Genomic DNA, 22,138 nt, shown 5'->3' with positions numbered 1-22,138 from the left:
AATGGTATTTTCTTTGATTTGTCTAGTCTTATAAATTGTACAGTTTTATAGTCGTATGTATAATGCGTAAATCATTTTTTGTTCGATTATTACGCCATCTATCAACAACTAGAATAAATGTTATAAATGACTGTGATCACGGACGTACCTTTTTTTCTGTCACTTCCAACTTAATGCGTTAGAAAGAAATCGAAAAACTGTGACGCACTGAAAGATGCCTCTGATAAAGAGTATACCTATATCACATTTTCAATCAAATTAAGTCACAACAGAAAGTGAAACGTACACCGATGTGTGTAGTATATAGTATACATACAGTATACAAAATGTATTCAGGGTGAGGCAGATAAAAGTCCTATTAGAAATATCTCGAGAACTAAAGAAAACAGAATCATAAAAATTGGAATGAAGAGGGTTTTGAAGAGTGATCTCTTTAATCAAAATATTTTCATCGATTTGCTACTTCCGGTTATACCGGAAGTGGCTTATAACTTTGTTTTTTTAAATGGAACATCCTGTATATTTTTACACTTTTGGATTCTCCTGGATGTCTTCTTTCTTAAATTATGAGGTTTTGTAATGTTATACAGGGTAGTTTAAAAGATAATTACGTTTTTTTTCTTAATTTCCTAGCAACATTCACACCCTGTAGAATTGTAGTAGTTTGACATTAAAAACTCTATTTATGTTTAAATGATTTTTAATATAGTCTATTATTCTTAAAAATTGTTATTACAGCTAAATGTTGAATTGTACTATACAGGGTTGGTCGAAACTCGGAAAGAGTATTTTCTGAGTTTTCTTAAATGGAACACCCTATATTTTATTACTGTAATGAAATGATATTTTATGCTACTTTTTTATTTCTCAATCATTCCCTATACCTAACTGCTTTAATTTGTGAGTTATTGGTGATTCAAGCCAAACATTAATTTCAACAAAAAATGCATTAAATTGTATTAGATTGACCGTGAAAATATTCAATCACAAATAATTTTTCGGAAATAAATACATATTAATCTAGACTGATCTTTAAAATTGCCAATAATGGTTGAGCTATCAAAATACCTACGTAGTTAACATTCTTGTCGCGAATAACAATTAAGCACAAATTAAAGCATTTAGGTATAGGGAATGCTTAAGAAATAAAAAAGTACCATAAAATGTCTTTTTATTGCAATACTAAAATACCGGGTGTTCCTATTCAGAAAATTCAGAAAATCCTCATTCCGTGTTTCGACCAACCCTGTATACTAAAATTTAACATTTAGCTATACTAATAATTTTTTATAATAGTAGATTATATTAAAAATCATTTTAACATAAATAGAGTTTTTATATCCAACTACTACATTTCTACAGGGTGTGAAAATTGCTACGAAATTAATAAAAAAACGTAATTAGCTTTTAAACTACCCTGTATAACATTACAAAACCGCATATTTTAAGAAAGAAGACATCGAGTAGAATATAAAAATTTAAAAATATACAGGGTGTCCTATTTAAAAAAACGAAGTTTTAAGCAACTTCCGGTATAACCGGAAGTGGCAAATTGATGAAAATTCAAGAAATAGATCACCCTTCAAAACCCCTTCATCCCAATTTTCATGATTCTGTTGATTTTAGTTCTCGAGATATTTCTAATAGGCCAGTTATCTGCCTTACCCTATATACACATCTAGTCCAGAGAAATAAGATTTTTCTCGTGGCACATCCCCCTCCAGGCTGAAACCAAATGTTTTGAGTAGTATGGACATCTATATTAATAACCTATATGTTTCCTGCAGCCGATTTTGATGATATACATAGTTATAAACAAATGAAGATCAAAAAACGGTAAATTTTCGCTTTTTTCGTCTATAACCAAAAGTTAAGCATTTTAAACAAATTTGAGAGTAAGAAACTCATAAATCGTCTAAAAGATTTTAATATGACGTTCGCTGAATATGTCTATCTTTATTGGTTGCTTAGAAAATGGCAAAATAAATCATAAATTTTTAGTTTTTATAAATATTCATAACTTATGTAAAAATTAACTTAGAACCTTCTTATTACACGAATTGCTGAGACTTGTGGTGCTTAAATTATATTTTAAATTTCAAAGCAATTGGTCAAATAGTTTAAAAGTTATCTAATTTTTTTATCCCAAATTCATTTTTTTTGTAACACTATAAGTCAGAAAATTATGAGGTTACAATAAGACTTCTGACAGTTTATGGAAGAAGAACATTTATACTATTGACTTAATTAAAAAAAAATGACAAAAAGTAATTTTAAACAGTGTAAAATTATTTTTCAAAACACGTCGAATTTTTACTTACTTATAAACAATTAGAATAATTTTTAACCGTTATCCGTAGAAAAATTATTTTTTCATATTTTTTATACACATTTACAACGAAAAACAATTGTCCTATGACAATTAGGGTTGAAGTTAGCCCCCCTCCCTTTTTTAATTCACATGTTTTTGCAAAATAATTTTGCAGTAGTTAGAATTATTTTTTGTCATTTTTTTTTAATTAAATTAATAGTATAAATCTTCTTCTTTCATAAACTATCCAAAGTATTAGTGTAACTTCATCATTTTCTGACTTATAGCGTTGCAAAAAAAATTAATTTGGGATAAACAAATTAAATACCTTCCAAATTATTTGACCAATTGCTTTGAAATTTAGTGTATGATTTAAGCATCAGAAGTTTCAGCATTCCGTGTAATAAGAACGTTCTAAGTTAATTTTTACATAAGTTATAAATATTTATAAAAACTCAAAATTTATGATTTATTTTTCAATTTTATAAGCAACCAATAAGGATAGACATATTCAGCGAACGCCATATTGAAGTTTTTTATACGATTTATGAGTATCTCACTCTCAAATTTGTTTAAAATACTTAACTTTTTGGTTATAGATGAAAAAATCGAAAATTTACCGTTTTCAACGAAAACATTTCGTTTATAAATTCGTAAAAGTGTGTGTGTTAATGCGTTGCCGCTCCTGCAATACACAGATCAGATTTATCGATGGATTCTTATGTAGTTTTTTCTTCTGAATCCAAATCTGAAAACGGCATTTCGATATTTCTAACAGTTTTCGAGATAATCGACCTCAAAATCTAAAATGTGACGTCACAACCGTTTTATCTTCTGCCGACACACTACACACTACACGTCCAGCTGAAATTGTTGCTATTACCTACTATTAAGTAGGCTAGTTTTTTAATTTCGATTTGTTAAGCAAAGCATAGGTTATTTACATTTGAGTTTGACACTTCGTGAATGTCTAACTAAATTTTAAATTAAGTATTAATAAAACATCAATGATATTTGATAGTGAATTTAATTATTATATAAAATAAATAACATGTTCAAAAATACAATTTGAGTATATTTTAAAAGCAATAATTTATTAACAGCTTTAAAAAGGTTTATAGGAGTATACGGCCTCCCCTTTATGATAAATGGACTGTTCCATTTGCTATGAAATTAAAATATAGTCGGTTCGCTAAACTCGACACAACTGGCTAGTGATTTTAGTAGGAATTTTTTTTTGTTTTTTGCGAATTTTGCCAAAATTGCCAAAATAACTAATTACCTAGTAATTATTAACTAATTAGTAATCATTTTTTTTGCCAAATTGGCAAAATGATTGACTAAAATCACTAGCCAGTTGTGTCTGAGTTTAGCGAACCGACAGTACTATATGAAATAATATTGTTTGGTATAAAAAAATATGGTCTGATATGTGCAATTACATCCTTCTAACGGAAAAAAATTTGAAGATTTTTCTCAAATTATGGATACCAACAACATTTTCATTTATAACTCTTTTATTTTTAATTTGACGAAGGTATATAAAAAATATGAATTTCGATCAAGAGTAAACTACCTTTATAGTTCATAACATTTAAATTAGAATGATATAATTGCACATTAAGACATAAATATTAATTCTAAACTACTTTTCTTAATAGCAATTTTCCGTATTATAAATTAAAATACGTACCTAAATAAACAAAATTTTCGTTATGATAGATAATGCTCGCATTTTCAGCTTGTTTGATCTTCATTTGTTTATAACTATGTATATTATCAAAATCGGCTGCAGGAAACATATAGGTTATTAATATAGATGTCCATACTACTCAAAAAAATTTGGTTTCGGCCTGGAGGGGGTGGTGTCACCAACAGGATATTGTTCGTTTCAATTTATGTTTTGACTTAATTTGATTGAAAATGAATCGTACCGCATAGGAAAAGTTATAGCGGACGGACTATATATTGGGAGATGCGTATCACAGATGCATTATGAAAATTTTTGGGAGATATTTCTCCAGCTTACCGCGTCTTTTAAGGCACGATATCACGAAGTCGCCAGAGCTCAATCCTTTTAATACTGTAGGTAATTGGGATGAGCAAATTTTCTCTTTAGAGGAAATCTGAGTTGTATGGTTTAAATTTGAAGACATCAGAAATCATGAAAGAGATTAACAAAATAAAACAAATTCGAACAGACCTTAATGAACAAATCTTACATCCCCTCCAATATAAAATAAATAATCTTCTAACGATGTACACTAGGTGGACAATTTAATCCAGTAGACAAATCTTCAGTAAAGGCCTGGCGAGCATTGGTGACTTATTTATCTCGTCAAAGTTTTATAACAAAATGTCCTTCATTCATGCATGTTTCATTCGGATAAAAAATACTTTGCTCAATCTAGTAGTCGCGTAGTAATTCGTAGTAAATGTAGGTATGTCACTGCCTACACCTTTCATTCTTACAATATAAGATATTTGTCACAGTGGAGTTGAAGATTTTTCTTTGTCTCTTGTCCTAAATTTATATTCAGTTATGTAGAGTCATAAAAGTTAATAGCGTAGTATTACGGTTAGAACACAATAGAGGTTGAAAACGACTTTTTAAAGACAGCAATTTTTTATGAATGCTAATAATTTCCGTAGAAATTTAGTCTAAGTTGTGCGGCCGCTCTGGTATGAAAAAATTCTGATTCGGTTTCTTTGAGGATTCCTCTTCAAAAATGTCCCCTTTAAATAGAAGGATATGGGACAAAATTTTTGGACAAAGATTCTTTAAACAACATTTTTAAACGAATTCAAAAGATCACCTTTTGTTAAGAAAAATAAATTTTTAGGTTTTTTCGGGCATTACAATCAAAAAATTTTATAGTTATTTCATCAGCTTGTTAATACGACGATAGCCAAAGCTTGCAAACAAGCACGGCACACAGAGAAGAAAATTTTATATTTTATAAAATAATTTTATAAAGTCTTTGAGTTACAAGCGATTTAAAATCTGAAAAATGCGAAAATACGCATTTTCGAGGCTTAAAACCTAATTTATTTTCTTGAGGTTGTTAACTGCCTAAAGTTCAAACATTCACTTTCAAAATTCTGACGAGTAATTGTGGCTTATTTCAATATTTCAATTTAGACCACTGTTTTTAATTGAAGGGGTTGGAGCAGAAAGGGTATAATTACGTCTAAGTTAGTTGTGAGAAAATAGCTTCCAAAGTAATTTGCATTTTCAAAATTCTGTAAGACCCCTTAGCTTAATTAATAATATTTAAAAATTATAAATGCAAAATATGTTTTTATTGTTAAAATAATATATTTGATAAAGGGCTTAGTTCAGTTAAAAAATTGAATTTGATTCACTTATACCGTTTTTGCACCAACACATTTTTACATGTGGTTTGAGCAAGGAAAAGTAAATAGCTAGAAAAAGTAAAGTTTCAAAATATTTTTATTAATAAACAGAACATTTTTGGAAGTATGTACCATTAAGATACAATTTAAATATAAAGTTACAACTAAATTTTCAAATGTTGTTCTGAAGCTATTTTCTTGTGGCATTTTTACAATTTTAACTATTTAGAATGGGAAATAAGCCACAATATTATTAAAAAATGATTTTTATTAACGTTCTTATTTGGGCGTCAAAACGTTAATAAAAATCATTTTTTAATAATATTGTGGCTTATTTCCCATTCTAAATAGTTTAAATTTTCAAAGACAAAAAATTATTCGTAGTCAGAACTAATCACATCGTCTTCGTTTTCATTTTCTTCTGTAACTGGATCAACTGCACTTGGTCCCAGCTCCATTGCTTCTTCTGATGTGTGAACCCTCTTTTTATTTTTATTTTTTGTCGTCGCATCCTCGTGTTTAATATTCTTATAAAATGCATGGTACACTGGAGGTATAAAATCCAAAAGAGTTTGCAGATTTTTCCATTTTTCAAGTTTAATTGGCACTGAACTTCGTGAAGTTGCCTAAAAGTTCCATTAATTGAAAGCGATGGGCGTCCAGATAAGTTGGACCCACATAAACATTTTAGGAATGTATACACTCAACGAAAAAGGTACGTAATATCAATAAAAATGTTAATTCAGACAACAAACGCGATACTTAAAATTTGTCCAATTCTTGGTTTTATTGAGACAACAAAACGATGTTCATCAATTCATTATTTTCGTTCGTTGAGCCAATGTATTACGTTTATTGAATGGTGAACATTCATTATGTATACCATAATATCACGTTATTGGTATTACGAACTCTGTTCACTGAGTCAACGAACACTATTTATTGATATTACGAACTCTGTTCGCTGAGTCAACAAACACTATTTATTGAAACAACAACGTCGTTAATTGACCGACGAAGACTATTCGTTGTGTCAGTAACAGTGTTATTTCTCCTAACGTACTTCGGTTATTTCTAAAATTATTTCCGTTTATTGTTACAATTAATTTCGTTCATTCCCACAATAAATACGGTTTTTCTTACAAACAATTCTATTCATTCTTACAATCAGTTTTGTTCATTCCTACTATGAACGTATTTTATATTAATAATTACTGAATGCAATAGCCCAATGTATGATATTAATTGATTAATAATAATTTTTTAAATCCCTCTTTTTTGTCCTTAACCTAATGGACTTTATACTGTGTGATTTCTGATATGATTTCACTTATACAGTGCAGTGGAATAAGTGTTACACTCCCCCCACCCCCTTATCAACTTATTTATTTTTATTACGTAAGCAAAACGCTCGGACAGGTCGATATTTAAAATAATCAAAGTATATTATAACATCAATGTTTCGAACTTTACACGATCCCTCTTCAGGTAACTTTGATTTTTTCAAATGGGAAAGTAGGTCAAGTGACAGCTCATTTAAAAGCGTTTGAAATAGTGATTCCAAAAATGTATAACACTTTAATCCTTTTTGAGAGCGCAGGTGCAAAATTTCGATCGAATTCTTTTTAAACGCATTAATTTTTTTTTTGAATCCTGAGAAAACCAATAAGTATTTTTGAAAAATTTAAACGCAGAATAAAATATTACATTATTACCGAGGGCAGAAAGTCCCTTAGAATATACAAAAAGTTTCTGTTGAATGGTATACCTATTTGAAATTAAAAATCATTCTAAATTTTTTCTTTTTCACCCCTGTGACTTACTAAAATAATCGTTATAGAAATTCTCAGGGACTTCAGACCCTCTATAATACTGTAATATTTTATTTTGCGTTTAAATTTTCAAAAATAATAATTAGTTTTTCCAAGATTCGAAAAAAATGAATACATTTAAAAAGAATTCGACCGAAATTTCACGATAATAGACACACTAAAACTTACTTCTACTACGGACTACACTTGGAAACGAAATGCAATAATTATTATTCGGCACTTTGGTAACACAGAGAAGCTAGGGGTATCACGATAAGGAAAAGCCGTTACATTTCAAATGGTCAAGCAAAACATTTATTGTCTCAAAAACTACGATTATTGTCACAATGAACGCATTGATTGTGGGAATTAAAGGCAGTAGTAGATTGATTAATGCATTCGTTGTCACAACAATCAGTCTACATCTATTCAATAATCATATATTACCCTATATTAACAACATTTGTACATTGTTTTAATGAAATCTGTACGTTGTCACGATAAACCAAGGTAATTGCTTGTCATCTACGAAATCAAGAACGTGAGTTGCTGCCACAATTAACAGTATTTATTGAATATACGAAACTAAGTTATTGGCTGAATAAATTGGGTGTTATTGATTAATGTACTTTAGTTATTCTCACAATTATTATTCAATCGTTGTGACAATAACCAAGTACATTCGTCAATGTCTAAAAGTTCGTTGAAACAACAAATTAAATTGTTGTGACAACGAAATACTATTCAACAATCACTGTTAATCAATATTACGAACTAAATTTTTTTGAGTGAGATATCGTTCAAAACTGGCTTAAATTCAAACAAAAATGAGTCAAAGTCTTTTGCATATCTAAAGTGTGCGATATCTCTAAATTTAAGAGGTCTTCCTTCTGTATCTTTTTTTGGATCTTTTATAAGCTTATTAAGTCCTTCAAACGAAAAAAACATTTCCTTTGTCATGTTGTGAACTATGAATTTTTTGCAAGAACTTGCGATTACTTGTCTCCAGTGGTCGGGAATAAAAACTTGAGGATTTCTTTTTTTGTTTTTTTCAATCAAAGCAAAATTCCTGTCACATTCCATATAAGTGTGACCTGGCTCTAGGAATTTGTGATGTATTTCTGTAATGTGGGTGGCTTTCACTAAAAACATAAATAACTTGCAAATATTTTTATTTTTGTTTTGCCCCCCACACGAATCGCTGTATGCTATTACTTTAGTAACAGTGGATGGTAGGGATTTCAAAAAATGAACAAGGCATGACCCTATCTCCTGTGAACCCCTGCTAGAAACAGTTTCATCCCATGTGTACATGTGGCCTGTTCCAGTGAGCAAATTATGGACGCAAAAATTGTATGTCCATAGTTGCCTTAGATAGAATACCTTTGATGTAGTAAGTAATGGCGTGGCCAACGTTTGCTGTAGATCAAAACATATTACCACAGTATCCTTCGAAGTTTTGTGGCTTTTAATATCCAGTTCTTTCATACTACATGCCTTTTGAGCCTTTCTTTGATGTAGTTCTAAAGACACTGTAGCATTTTGAACACTGATTGCGTTTCCAGAGTTCGTTACAATATTCTGCAAGCTGTCGCACTTTGAGCAGGTGTCGCTGTGAGGCTTGTTAATTAAATTAAATTCACTGTTAAAAACATTACGGTAGTAACTCATCTTAACGACTGGCTTATTATTTTCGATGCAATATTGTTTATATAGTAAGTACATCTTTGTAACGCTAAGATCTGGGGAAAGATATCGGGTATTTAAGTTATCTTTACGAGAGTAGTGGCTTTTGTATTTCGGGAACATATTTATGTGCTGAATTACAGTCTCTCGAGTATTTTTGTCAATTTTGTTAACACTTTCTTTTTTCCCCTTTTATCAGGTTCTGTTATACCAAATCTATCAGTTTTTTCACATACTGTAGTAAACCGTCTGTTACTAATATCAAACGTTTGGAGGAAAAATGCTTTACATACTCGCTTATTTATTAGCATGATTTTTGTAGAAAAATTTCGATGTTTTGCAGACATTTGATTCCTCCTAGCAACTTCCTCCTTTTTATGCAAGACGATAAATATGCTGTTTGCAGGTCATAACTAGGAAGCTCATAAAATTTATCAAATAGAGCTTGTCTGTCTACCTCAGAAATAATTTCGTTACACTTAAATCTACATGTATGATCAAAAGGTCTTAATTGTTTACTCGGATGGATGACGTTCTTGTGTCCTACATACTGCTTGCCTTCGGTTCTTAGCATCTTTTTTTCATTTCTTTTCCAGGCGCTGATATTCCTTTTTCGTTTTCTAGTTTTACTTGGCAGGACATGTGTAGATTTACTGGCACTGCTTGACTCTGACTGTTCAGATTCTTCTGAGGAATGTACACCATCATCGTCTTCTGGTCGATATTCTTTATCTTCCTCCGTTTCATAAGGATCTAACTCTGATTAATAGGCATCTACAAAAAACAGGACCATAACCATAAAATTAAAGCTGAGATTATTAATTTTAATCTTACCCTCTCTGCTACTACTAGCCATCTCCAAATATACAAGTTAACAAATAGATTTCGTTTTATATAACGTACACCAACAATTCTGTGCACAAAAACCTTGTAAACACACAATTTCAATGAAAAACGAACTAGCCGCAACGAGTACGTTGAACAGTCTATTAGAAAATGTTGAGTGCAAAAACGGTACCACTGATATTATACCGGTTTTGCTCTAACAAATATTTAGGAATTGTTTAGTAGGTTTTTTTACCAATTAATAGATGGCACCAGGAGTATCTAAACACGCTTAAATCGTTTTTGCTCTGAAAGAACACACACTCTAGTATTGTTTTCTGTACTTAACTCAAAAAATGTAAAAATGTCAGTTATACCCTTTTTGCACCAACCCCTTCAATTGGTAATTACACGCTTCTACTCGATTTTTAAGCCACCGCGCCGCCACCCTTCGCTCTATATGGTGCATCTGTGTGGCACTATATGATTGGTGTATTTAATTAGCACATTCCCAGCAACTAACTGAACAAATAAATTATAAGAAAACTATGTTAATAATAAATTAAAAATTTTTAATAAATGTCAAGTATTAGTTGGGAATTTTTCGATAAGAACGGGTAATATGTTTAAGCACGATGGTGATTCACCATATAATCCGACGCGCGTCGGCGCGGCGTCTTAAAACTCGAGTGGACGAGCATAATTAACAATTAAAAAACACGGCCTACATTGAAACAAGCCCCGATTACTCATCAGCATCTGGAAACTGAATGTGTAAACTTCAATTTAGGCACTTGGCAACCTCAAAAATGCTAGTTTACATATCAGTTTTTAAGACTGGAAAATGTATACATATTTTCGCATTTTTCAGACATTAAATCGCTTATAACTCGAAAACTATCAACTGGTGAGGAAAATGACAAGAGACTTTAGCTGTTTAGAATGGGCCAAAAAAAACCTGAAAAATATTTTCTGGACCAAAAAAAGTGGTTCTTAAAAATAAACATTAAAAAAAATGAAGGATTTCTTTATTTGTAAGGATTACATTGAGTTGTCCCCGTTTAGGATCTTGTCCTCTTCAGGGTATGTGTTGGATTTTGTTAGTTAGGCAGTAAAAGCAAACAGTCCGAAAAAATGCTGGGGTAAGGTGTTGTGTGGCCTGTGTGTTGCTGGAAGGTGTTGGTCCAGCTGACTATCAGAGATCAGAGAAGAAAGTTTGATGGAATGTGGTGTTCTTTTCATTGATATGTGTGTGTACTGTCCGTGTTTTGCCTTCGACCAATCTCCCTAGAAACCATTGTACGCTGGACACAGAGGCGTCTCTAGCCCATGTAGCGCCCGTGTGCAGTCGATGCCCTGGCGCCCCTTGGTAGACGCGCAGTCAAAATGGAATAGTCGAATAGGTATCTACTTAGTACTAGTACATAGTGTATTAGAGGGTATTAGGTACGCTTATAATATAAACAAAAATCCAGATGCAAATAGTGCAATATTAAATGATGTCGGGAGCCACTAGGTATTCACGGCGTCAGAACAACCTAACCAAATTTGTTAAAAATATTTAATTAAAAATGAACTTTTTTATCTATGAGGTATGGTTGAAAATTAGTTGAGGAAATTTGACAGGTTTGAGTACACGAGTAAATAGTAAGGGAAAGTGGGGGAATGGTGCGCGGCGGGTAATCGTGCGCTGCATTGTATTTCAAATTCCGTGGAAGATTTTACGAACTCAACCAGTCCTACACCTTTCAACCGATCTCATAAACGGTTTACGCCATTATCTTCAGTCGACCATTGTACGTGGACTAAGTCAGATCCGATTATTGAAAATTGCAAGAATTCTTCTAGTCTTTCTGCTCCAAAAAATAGGATGGTAAGTCCTTAGGCTTTATTCAATTGCTTTGAACTTATTATTGATTTAAATCATGTTGTTTAACGTGTATTTTGGTGCATCTGTTGGTTGATATGGTTCAGTAGTTTTCTATTTGTGATGATGATTAGTATTTAGGGCACAAAGTGGTAATAGTGCGCAGGAGTGCGCACGATTACCCCACAAACAATGCAATGGTAAATATAAAATTACCATTTTTATTGCCAGATGCCACGAACCAGACAGAGAAAAGAAAAAAAAAACAAAAAAGGCAAGCAAAAAAAGAAGACAGTGCAGAAAGAGCCAACACCTGAGTCGTCTAATGTAACAGACGGGTATTTGTCAGATATTATCGATAAAGACGAATTAGGTGATGTTGAATGAAGCTTCATTCCACCACCATTAGAAAAACCAGCTGCACGTAACGAGACATGCTCTATTTGCGGCGAAAGAGGAAAAAAAAAGGATTATGATATACATGTGTGTTATGTGCCTCGGGGAATCACGCAGAATGTACAGCTGTAAATACCCCAGAAAATTATAAATGCAACTTTTGTTTACGTTAAAAATATGACATTTAAGTATACCATACAATTCTTACTTCTTCATAATATTTTTATACTTTGAAAAGAAGTGTTTTTATTACATTAATTTTAAATTATTGTTTTTTTTCTAACATTAATTTAGTGCGCACCATTTCCCAATATGTGCGCATGATTACCCTCATGGGTGGGTAATCGTGCGCAAAGGCACTTCTTTTCTTTTTTTAATATAATGCTTATGCACTTTGTATTTCTCTAAAACTTATTTTACATATGCAAAGTAGAATAGTTAGGGCTTACTCTAACGTACTGGATGTTATGATAGATTGAAAGAATTTACAACAGAATCGATTTCTGCTTAAGTGCGCACCATTCCCCCACTTTCCCTTACTTTTAGGAATAAAAACCTATACTTGAGTAACTATAGGTTAGATGAATAAAAAAGAACAACTTCGTGATTATTTAAAAAAAAAAATAATAGGTACATAAAATGCACGCGGGTTTAAGTCTAAAATTCGTTATTGTAAACCTATATTCTTCCCCTTCATATTTAACCCATTATCGTAACTTTGGCCACGCATATCTGGTATGTCAATTTCGTTTGAGATTAAATATTCTAACAAAAATTGAGTTAAGCCCTGACCAGTAGTATCTGTAGTAGAAAAAAAACCTTGACAATGTGTTTCTATTTCAGCCTTATTGCTACTTGCATTTAAAAGAACGTAGGTACCGTACGACAACCGATATTTTGTTCTTCGTGAGCAATATCTGGAGTGCAATCTAAAATAATTGAAAAATATTTTGATTGTTTTAATTCAAAAGTAATATGTAGTTCTTTTTATTCTTTCTTCCAATAAATTTATTATTTCATTCTGAATATTATGGCCCAGATAATGAGTTAGGCGTGACTCAGATTTTTGAATAAGGGCAATATGTTCTGCAAGCACATTATCAAAATTAGAAGTATATTCAACCAACTTTAAAAAATTACGATTGTCAGAATCGTAAATTTTTTCAGACTTTCCCCGTAAAGCCATACATTCTTTCGCTAGAAGACGAATTATGTTGATTATTCGTTCAAGTACTGCCACCCAACGTTTTTTTTTTTCTCGTCCAATTACAACTTGATTCAAAAAATCTACCGACTTTTCTTTTAAAATAACGATTTTTAATGTAATGTGTTTCCTAAGACATGATAGGTGCCCTAAGCTTTTTTCATGAGCTCTAAAGCTATAGACAAATGCTGCCAATATTTGTAACCCATTTTACCATTAAAAGGTGTAACATCAGTATGAAAAAGTTTACAATAAAAATAATAAACAGAATCAGTCGATTTAGAGAAAACCAGCCAAGTTCTTAAAACGGTTTCATTATTTAACATCTTTTTAGTATAATAAGCATTTGAAAAAGATCTTTTCGAACTATTCGAAGGCTAGGAACTCTGTTTTACTTGTACTGGTCCACGCTCCATTAAAAATATCCTCTGTTTGTCGGATAAAATCTGTGGCGATAAGGCAAGATCATTCATTATATCATCTTGAAGTATATTCTCCGGGAACGCTTCGGCACAAGAAGGTTCTTCGTCTTCTTCCACTACCAAGGACGAAGAGAATATAGGTGACGACGTTGAAGAGAGGAGTTCTGGTGTAAAATTATCTTGGTTTTCATTTGCCCGACTAACAGTCGGGTGGGCGGCAATCCATAAATCGCGCTAAGTGCCAATGTACTTTTTCATTAATCGTTTTCAAGCATATTTTGTATTGAAACAAAGTAAACGACCCGCTCTTTAGCGCTCGGCGCCCTTAACATCCTGGCGCCCATGTGCACCGCACACCCTGCACAATGGGTAAAGCCGCCTCTGGCTGGACAGGCAACATCTGATTGGTTTAAAGAGGACATTTTTGAACAGGAATCCGCAAAAAAAAGATCGAATCAGAATTTTTTTCATACGAGAGCGGCCTCACAACAATGACTAGATAGAGGTTGCAAACGACTTTTTAAAGACAGCAATGTTTTATAAATGCTAATAATTTCCGTAGAAATTGGCGATGAAGTAAGTTGAAGGAACGCCGTAGCCCGAGGCGTCGTTGCGCTGGAACTACGATGATTCAGCGCGGTTGTCAGGGCCGGCACGGCGTGAGGCTAGACCTTAACCTTGGTTAATTTGTTATTAAGGTTCGAAAAAACAATGCTTCATCGCTATATTTAGTTAACAAAAATTAAATACACGGAAAGCTGAAAATTTTAAACTATAATAAAGAATTAGGTAAAATATTCGGTAATAATTCGGTAAACATTTTTAAAAATACTCATATAGTAAATGAAAAGTAATGTACCATATTGTCGGTCTAATGTAAAAAATGCATAACTAAGTCCAAAATACCTGATTTTACAGGAGAGGCAAAACACTAACAACTGTGCATAACTCCACTAATATACAAATAAATATAATATGAAAAGTGCACAAGTCAATAAACAATTTAAATTCAACGTTTTTAGTAATAAGTTTGGAAAGGATGAAAATTTGGGAATAGGTAGTTGAAATTGTCTATTATTATACAGAGAGAGTCTGTAAAGTGGAATAAATTCAATATCTCAAATACTAATTGTTTTTTTGGAAAATGCTCAGACCCGTCGATTAGTATTTCAAATTGTCCTTTTTGACATTCAATAAAAATGTATACAGGGTGTCCCAATTTAGAGATATGACGTCATCGTCGATTTTCTTAAATGGCAACACTGTCATTTTGATAGCTAATTTGATAGGGTTTGTAAAGTTATTCATAACTGCAAGATATCAAATTTTTATTCTCTACCATTTACAAGATAAGAGAAAATAACAAAGTTATATCTGTAATTTGGAATATATTCAATAATTAAAATACTAACTGTTTTTTTGAAAAATGCTCAGACCCGTCGATTAGTATATCAAATTGTCATTTTTGACATATAATAATAATGTATACAGGGTGTCCCAATTTAGAGATATGACCTCATCGTTGATTTTCTTAAATGGCAACACTATCATTTTGATAGCTATTTTGATAGCGTGTGTAAAGTTATACACATCTGAAAAATTTCAAATTTTTATTCCCTACCATTTACAAGATAATAAAAAATAACAAAGTTATGAAGAACAAAAAGTAATCAAATAATAATTGAATTTATTTATTTCAATTAAGAAAATGCTCATAACGTTGCCCATTGACAATTTGACAATAATTGAGGGCAACATTATGAGTTTTTGCTTAATTTATTGAAATAATTAAATGCAATTATTAGGTGATTACTTCTTTTTCATAACTTTGTTATTTTTTATTATCATCTAAATGGTAGAGAATACAAATTTGAAATTTTGCAGTTGTGTATAACTTTACACACCCTATCAAAATAGCTATCAAAATGACAGTGTTGCCATTTAAGAAAATCAACGATGACGTCATATCTCTAAATTGGGACACCCTGTATACATTATTATTATATGTCAAAAAGGACAATTTGATATACTAATCGACGGGTCTGAGAATGTTTCAAAATAACAGTGAGTATTTTAATTATTGAATATATTCCAAATTACAGATATAACTTTGTTATTTTCTATTATCTTGTAAATGGTAGAGAATAAAAATTTGATATTTTGCAGTTATATATAACTTTACAAACCCTATCAAATTAGCTATCAAAATGACAGTGTTGCCATTTAAGAAAATCGACGATGACGTCATATCTCTAAATTGGGACACCCTGTATACATTATTATTGAATGTCAAAAAGGACAATTTGAAATACTAATCGACGGGTCTGAGCATTTTCCAAAAAAACAATTAGTATTTGAGATATTGAATTTATTCCACTTTACAGACTCTCTCTGTATAAGAAAAAGTTTACAATTCTACATCCCCTCCATTTTACAAAAATTGGGAAATACGAGGTGAAAAATATTTTCTCGGGAGTGAAAAAATATACGTTCAAAATAGGTCCGAAATTGGATAATATGACTAATTCTAAGCAACTTTTGTTCTATAGAGTTTTTTCACTAAGTCAATACTTTTCGAGTTATTTGCGAGTGAATGTGTTAATTTTAACAAAAATAAAAACATGTTTTTGGACGGTTTTTCGCAGATAACTCAAAAAGTAAGTATTCTAGCGAAAAAAATATTCTTAGTAAAAATATAGCTTATAAAAAATTGAAAAAAACGGTGTACGCGTGAGGTCTGCAGACCCAGTAGAAGCAGAGTTGTAGCTAATGAAAATTAGTTTCCTCTTCGTCAAATTCCAAATCGAATAATTCAATGTGAAATAACCAAAAAGCAGAGCACTTTTCGGGGAAAATTCATTACAACTTTTTTAAAGTGTTTAAGAAAAGGTTTATTTTGTTTTTTAAAAAACTTCTTACATTAAAAATAAGTGAGTTACGCACAAAATATTGTTATATTGTTTTAAAGAAAGGTTTATTTTGTTTTTTAAAAAACTTCTAACATTCAAAATAAGTGAAGTTACGCTCAAAATATTGTTGGTCCCTTTTAGGTTTTGGTACAAAAATCGCGAAAATCACCCCCTAATTAGCTTCCCAAATAAAATTAATCGTTACCGCTTCATAAGTTACTTTACTTATGTATTGTTTATATTATCTACAAGTTTCATTGGTTCAAAGTGCTCATTTTTGAAAAAAATTGGGTATAAAATTAAACATTTTTTTTAATTCTGAAAAAAAAGGAATTGTTCATGGAATTAACATAAAAATTATTAGTAATACCAAAAATCTTAAAGAGTAATAAAATGTACGTTTTGCTTTTCTGAATATTTCTGCTTTTTTGTTTTCTTGTTAGACAAAAATTGGTTATGCTATGGCTGTTCAAAATTTGCTTAAACTCGTGATTAGTTACTCGTTCAAGCCATTTTAACAACAGCTTTTTCAAAAATAAGCACTTTGAACCGATGAAACTTACAGATCATGTAAATAATACATAAGCAAAGTAACTTGTGAAGTGGTAATGATAAAATTTTTTGTGAGGCTAATTATTGGTTGATTTTCTTACCAAAAAATAAAAGGGACCAACAATATTTTGAGCGTAACTCACTTTTAATGTTACAAGTTTTTTTAAAAAACAAAAATAAACCTTTTTTAAGGGCACCCGAAGTCCCATTTAACGACAATGTTAACAATATGTCATATAGCTCTGTAACCAAAGCACAGTGACCTATTTTTTGTTATTTTGAAATTAGATGTATTTTAGTGCCGCGTAGGATTTTTGTAAAGTTAGAGTGAAAGAAACATTTATTTTAAAAATTTTTAAAATACTCTTACAAAAAAAACCCAAAAAAGTTTAAATTTTATTTTTCATTTTACTTGTTTTTGTATTTTTTTAAATAAAACTTTACGCGACACTTGATATTGTCTATCTACAACTACTGTAAAAATTTTAACCTTCTATCTTCTAAAGATCCAGAGATATTTGACATCAAAAATTAAAAAACTAGTATTTGGGAAATCGCAAAAACATAAAACACTCTAATACGCTATAAAGCTACCGGTACACGGTAAGTTGAGTGCAGCCGTTCAAAAAACAAATAATTTTGTAACCATGGGTATTTTATAATATAATGTGTTATACAGGGTGGTTCATCTTATTCGCCTCGGTCTCTGTACGGAAAACCACTTGATATTTTAAAAAAATTTCTTCACAGAAATATACACGGCCTTTAATACTACAATATAAAAATTATGTGAATTATACAGGGTGCTCCAAGAAAGAGTGGTATATCAAAGTTATATTTTTTCTTATGGAACGCCCTATATCTGATGACATTATTGAATTAACCTTAAAAAATAAGCTATACTTTCATAAGGGTTCCCTATACCTAAATACAGGGTGTTTTGATTTATTTCGATTTTTATAAAAATGTAAGGTTTTAGAAAAAAGTAAATATTTACGAATCTAAGAAGCACTAACAAATTATTTCTTGGATCTTAATAACAGACTATTTAGCATACTTAAACAGATGCTTAATTACAACAAAATTTCTTACAGGGTGGTCAAAATATGAGATTGTTCTATTAACAAATTCAAGCTGTAATAACTTATTTATTTTAAATAGAACACCCTGTATCTTACTAGTGTATCGCGTAGAAAATTTACTTAGCTTTCAATTTGTATTAGGGTTTCCTATACCTATTTTTTACAGGGTGGTCAAAATATTAGATTGTTCTATTAACAAATTCAAGCTGTAATAACTTACTTATTTTAAATGGAACACCCCGTATCTTCTAGTCTATCGCGTATAAAATTTACTTAGCTTTCAATTCTTATTAGGGTTTCATATACCTATCTCCCTTCATTTTTTAAATATTTAAAGATTTCCTAATTTGTAAGCTTTAAAAATTAGATTTATTTACCTATGTCGTGGTTATGTACAACACATCACCAACACCGCCAATATACTTAAATATCTTAGTCAAGATAGTTTCATTAATAAAATTCACATTATTATCATTTAATCACACAGAGTGTTCTTATTTTAAATGACATACTCGATATTCTATTCTTTATAATGGAAGATATTTAAAATCTCTACAATTCCATGTAAATATTCTCAATACACATGTTATTCTGTAAATATAAATTCCATGTTATTCTGTAAATACCCATTTTTACATATTTTTGTACAATAGGCTCGTTTTCGTCAAAGTAGCCATTGCATTTAATTGTTTGTAATTGCGATTCAAAGATTCAAACAAAAAGTGGTGTTCTTAAATTTACTTAATAACCGTTGGGTTAAGATATGGAAAATATTTATACGGAATGAAATATAATTTAAATATCTTCCAGAATACGGCATCTAATGTAGGGTTTGCAGTTTAATATAAAAATATTATTCAATGTCACATGTAGGCCAAAATCAACTAAAATAATACAACACTCTGTGTGATTACATGATAACAATGACAATTTTATTAATGACAGTATCTTGTGTAAGTATATTGCCGGTGTTGGTGATGTGTTGTACATAAACACGACATAGGTACTTAATTCTAATTTTTAAAGCTTACAAATTAGGAAATCTTTAAATATTTAAAAAATGAAGGGAGATAGGTATAGCAAACCCTAATAAGAATTGAAAGCTAAGTAAATTTTCTACGCGATATACTAGTAAGATACAGTGTATTCCATTTAAAATAAGTAAGTTATTACAGCTTGAATTTGTTAATAGAAAAATCTAATACTTTGACCACCCTGTAAAAAGGTAGGTATAGAAAACCCTAATAAGAATTGAAAGCTAAGTAAATTTTGTACGCGATAGACTAGTAAGATAGAGGGTGTTCTATTTAAAATAAATAAGTTATTACAGCTTGAATTTGTTAATAGAACAATCTAATATTTTGACCACCCTGTAAAAAGATAGGTATAGGAAACCCTAATACAAATTGAAAGCTAATTAAATTTTCTAAGCGATAGACTAGTAAGATACAACGTGTTCCATTTAAAATAAGTAAGTTATTACAGCTTGAATTTGTTAATAGAACAATCTCATATTTTGACCACCCTGTAAGAAATTTTGTTGCAATAAGCATCTGTTTAAGTATGCGAAATAGTCTGTTATTAAGATCCAAGAAAGAATTTGTTAATGCTTTTTAGATTCGTAGATATTTATTTTTTCTAAAACCTTACATTTTTATAAAAATCGAAATAAATCAAAACACCCTGTATTTAGGTATAGGGAACCCTTATGAAAGTATAGCTTATTTTTTAAGGTCAATTTAATAATGTCATCAGATATAGGGCATTCCGTAAGAAAAAATATAACTTTGATATACCACTCTTTTTTGGAACACCCTGTATAATTCACATTATTTTAGGTTGTAGTATTAAAGGCCCTGTATATTTCTGTGAAGAAATTTTTTTTAAATATCCAGTGGTTTTCCGTACAGAGACCGAGGCGAATAAGATGAAGCACCCTGTATATCGTTGAAAAGAGAAGATTTCAGAGAATAATTTTCAATCATAACCCAAAAAAACTTTAAAAATTCAATTTTCGGACTTAGGGTGCCCTAAAAAAGTTTAAATGAATTTTCCCCGAAAAGAGCTTCGTTCTTGGGTTATTTCACATTGATTATCCTTATCATCACTTAAAGAAGGTGTACCAAAAATTCTTACCAATGTCATTATCAACAACCGTTAATTTGTATGGATTTTCAGCCAAAACATGGCTGTCGCCTACAATACCATGAACAAGTATTTCAAACCTCTATTTTGAAAAGATATCACCTCCTCAACACCTTGGTGGCACTCTATGAACACAATTTCTTTAATAATAATCTTTTTTCAAAACGATTTCCAGAGTAGAAATCGAAACATCAAATATTTTGTAAAAATGTAATTGTCATTACAATTAACTGGCAAATCACATCGCACCCTCAGTAATATAAGGGCTCAACTCAAAAATTTTGTTAACTGTGATTTTAAATTATAAGGGCACAAAATGAAATGCTCTACCGGCTAGCGCTGACAAAGAGAGAAAAAGAACATTAATGGTCCGGTACCTATATTTGTGCCTCTCTCTCACTCTCCCCGCCCACCTCTCGTTTATACTAGTACAAGGTAGCAATCAGTAACGTCTTTCTATGACGAAAATCCTGGTGAGATTGTGTTTTAACATTTTTTTATTACATAGAACAATTTTTAGTTGAGCCGTTATATTATGCAAAATGTAATAAATAATTGGGTCCAATTCCTAATAGATTGTTATATTGCATTAACAGTGAAGGTATATTACAGTGGCGAAGCGTCCATGTAACCACTGTTACCATTGGTAACAGTTACAAATCTTGCAAATAAATATTTTATGACTACTACGAAATAATTCCATTTATATTTTTTACCAACAGAAATACTTGTTAATAGTAGCTAATTCAGTAAATAGCCAACTAGACGCACGAAAATATTGGCGAGATATGTGAATCCATGGCACGTTATCATATATGCTGTTACCAATACTGGCACTGGTAACGGTACGCAGGAGAAACCTCGCTATCGCTCGGGACTAGCTCTGAAAATTTTAAAGGAGCGACGGGTCCAGAGATGGCGCGCGGGCACGCTGTGCATATCAGTATTGTAATTGTAACCATTTTGAAGATTGGTAACGTTGGTTTAGTACCTATTACAGATTACAGTATGCGTGCATTTAAACATGGAGGAGTGTTGCTACAACGTATTGCGTAATTGATCAACTACTTGAAAAGTCATTCTACTTGTATATTTTTTTATATATTATTTTAAAGAAAAAAATGATATTATTGAAAATGGAAGAATTAAAATACAAACAATAGTTTTCAAAACCTGTTATTTTTCCTTCTTGTTCATTTTTTTATGTTAATTTTATGGTAGAATAATATGTTTAGTTTGTTTATTATTTATTGTTATATCTGTTACATATACATAATTACATATACATATAATTTGGGAATAGTGATTTGTTTAATTTTATCCCACAGGATTGAAAACAAAAACTTATATTTGGGAGGTTCAAAATATTTTTTTTAAATAAGATTTTTTTACATCTGGTTTTGGTAACACTTTAGAAAAAGTCACGCGTCGCCACTGTATATTAATAATATAAGGGCTCAAACTAAAATAGTTCCTTATTTCTCTTATGTTCTTTTTGTACTATATGGGACTAACTTAAAAGTATTTTTTCCGTTACTTGTAATTAATGGAATTTATTTTTATTATTAGTT

The sequence above is a fragment of the Diabrotica virgifera genome, chromosome 1, assembly GCF_917563875.1.
Source record: "Diabrotica virgifera virgifera chromosome 1, PGI_DIABVI_V3a".
Classification (NCBI taxonomy): domain Eukaryota; kingdom Metazoa; phylum Arthropoda; class Insecta; order Coleoptera; family Chrysomelidae; genus Diabrotica; species Diabrotica virgifera.
Note: the sequence above shows the minus strand (reverse complement) of the source record.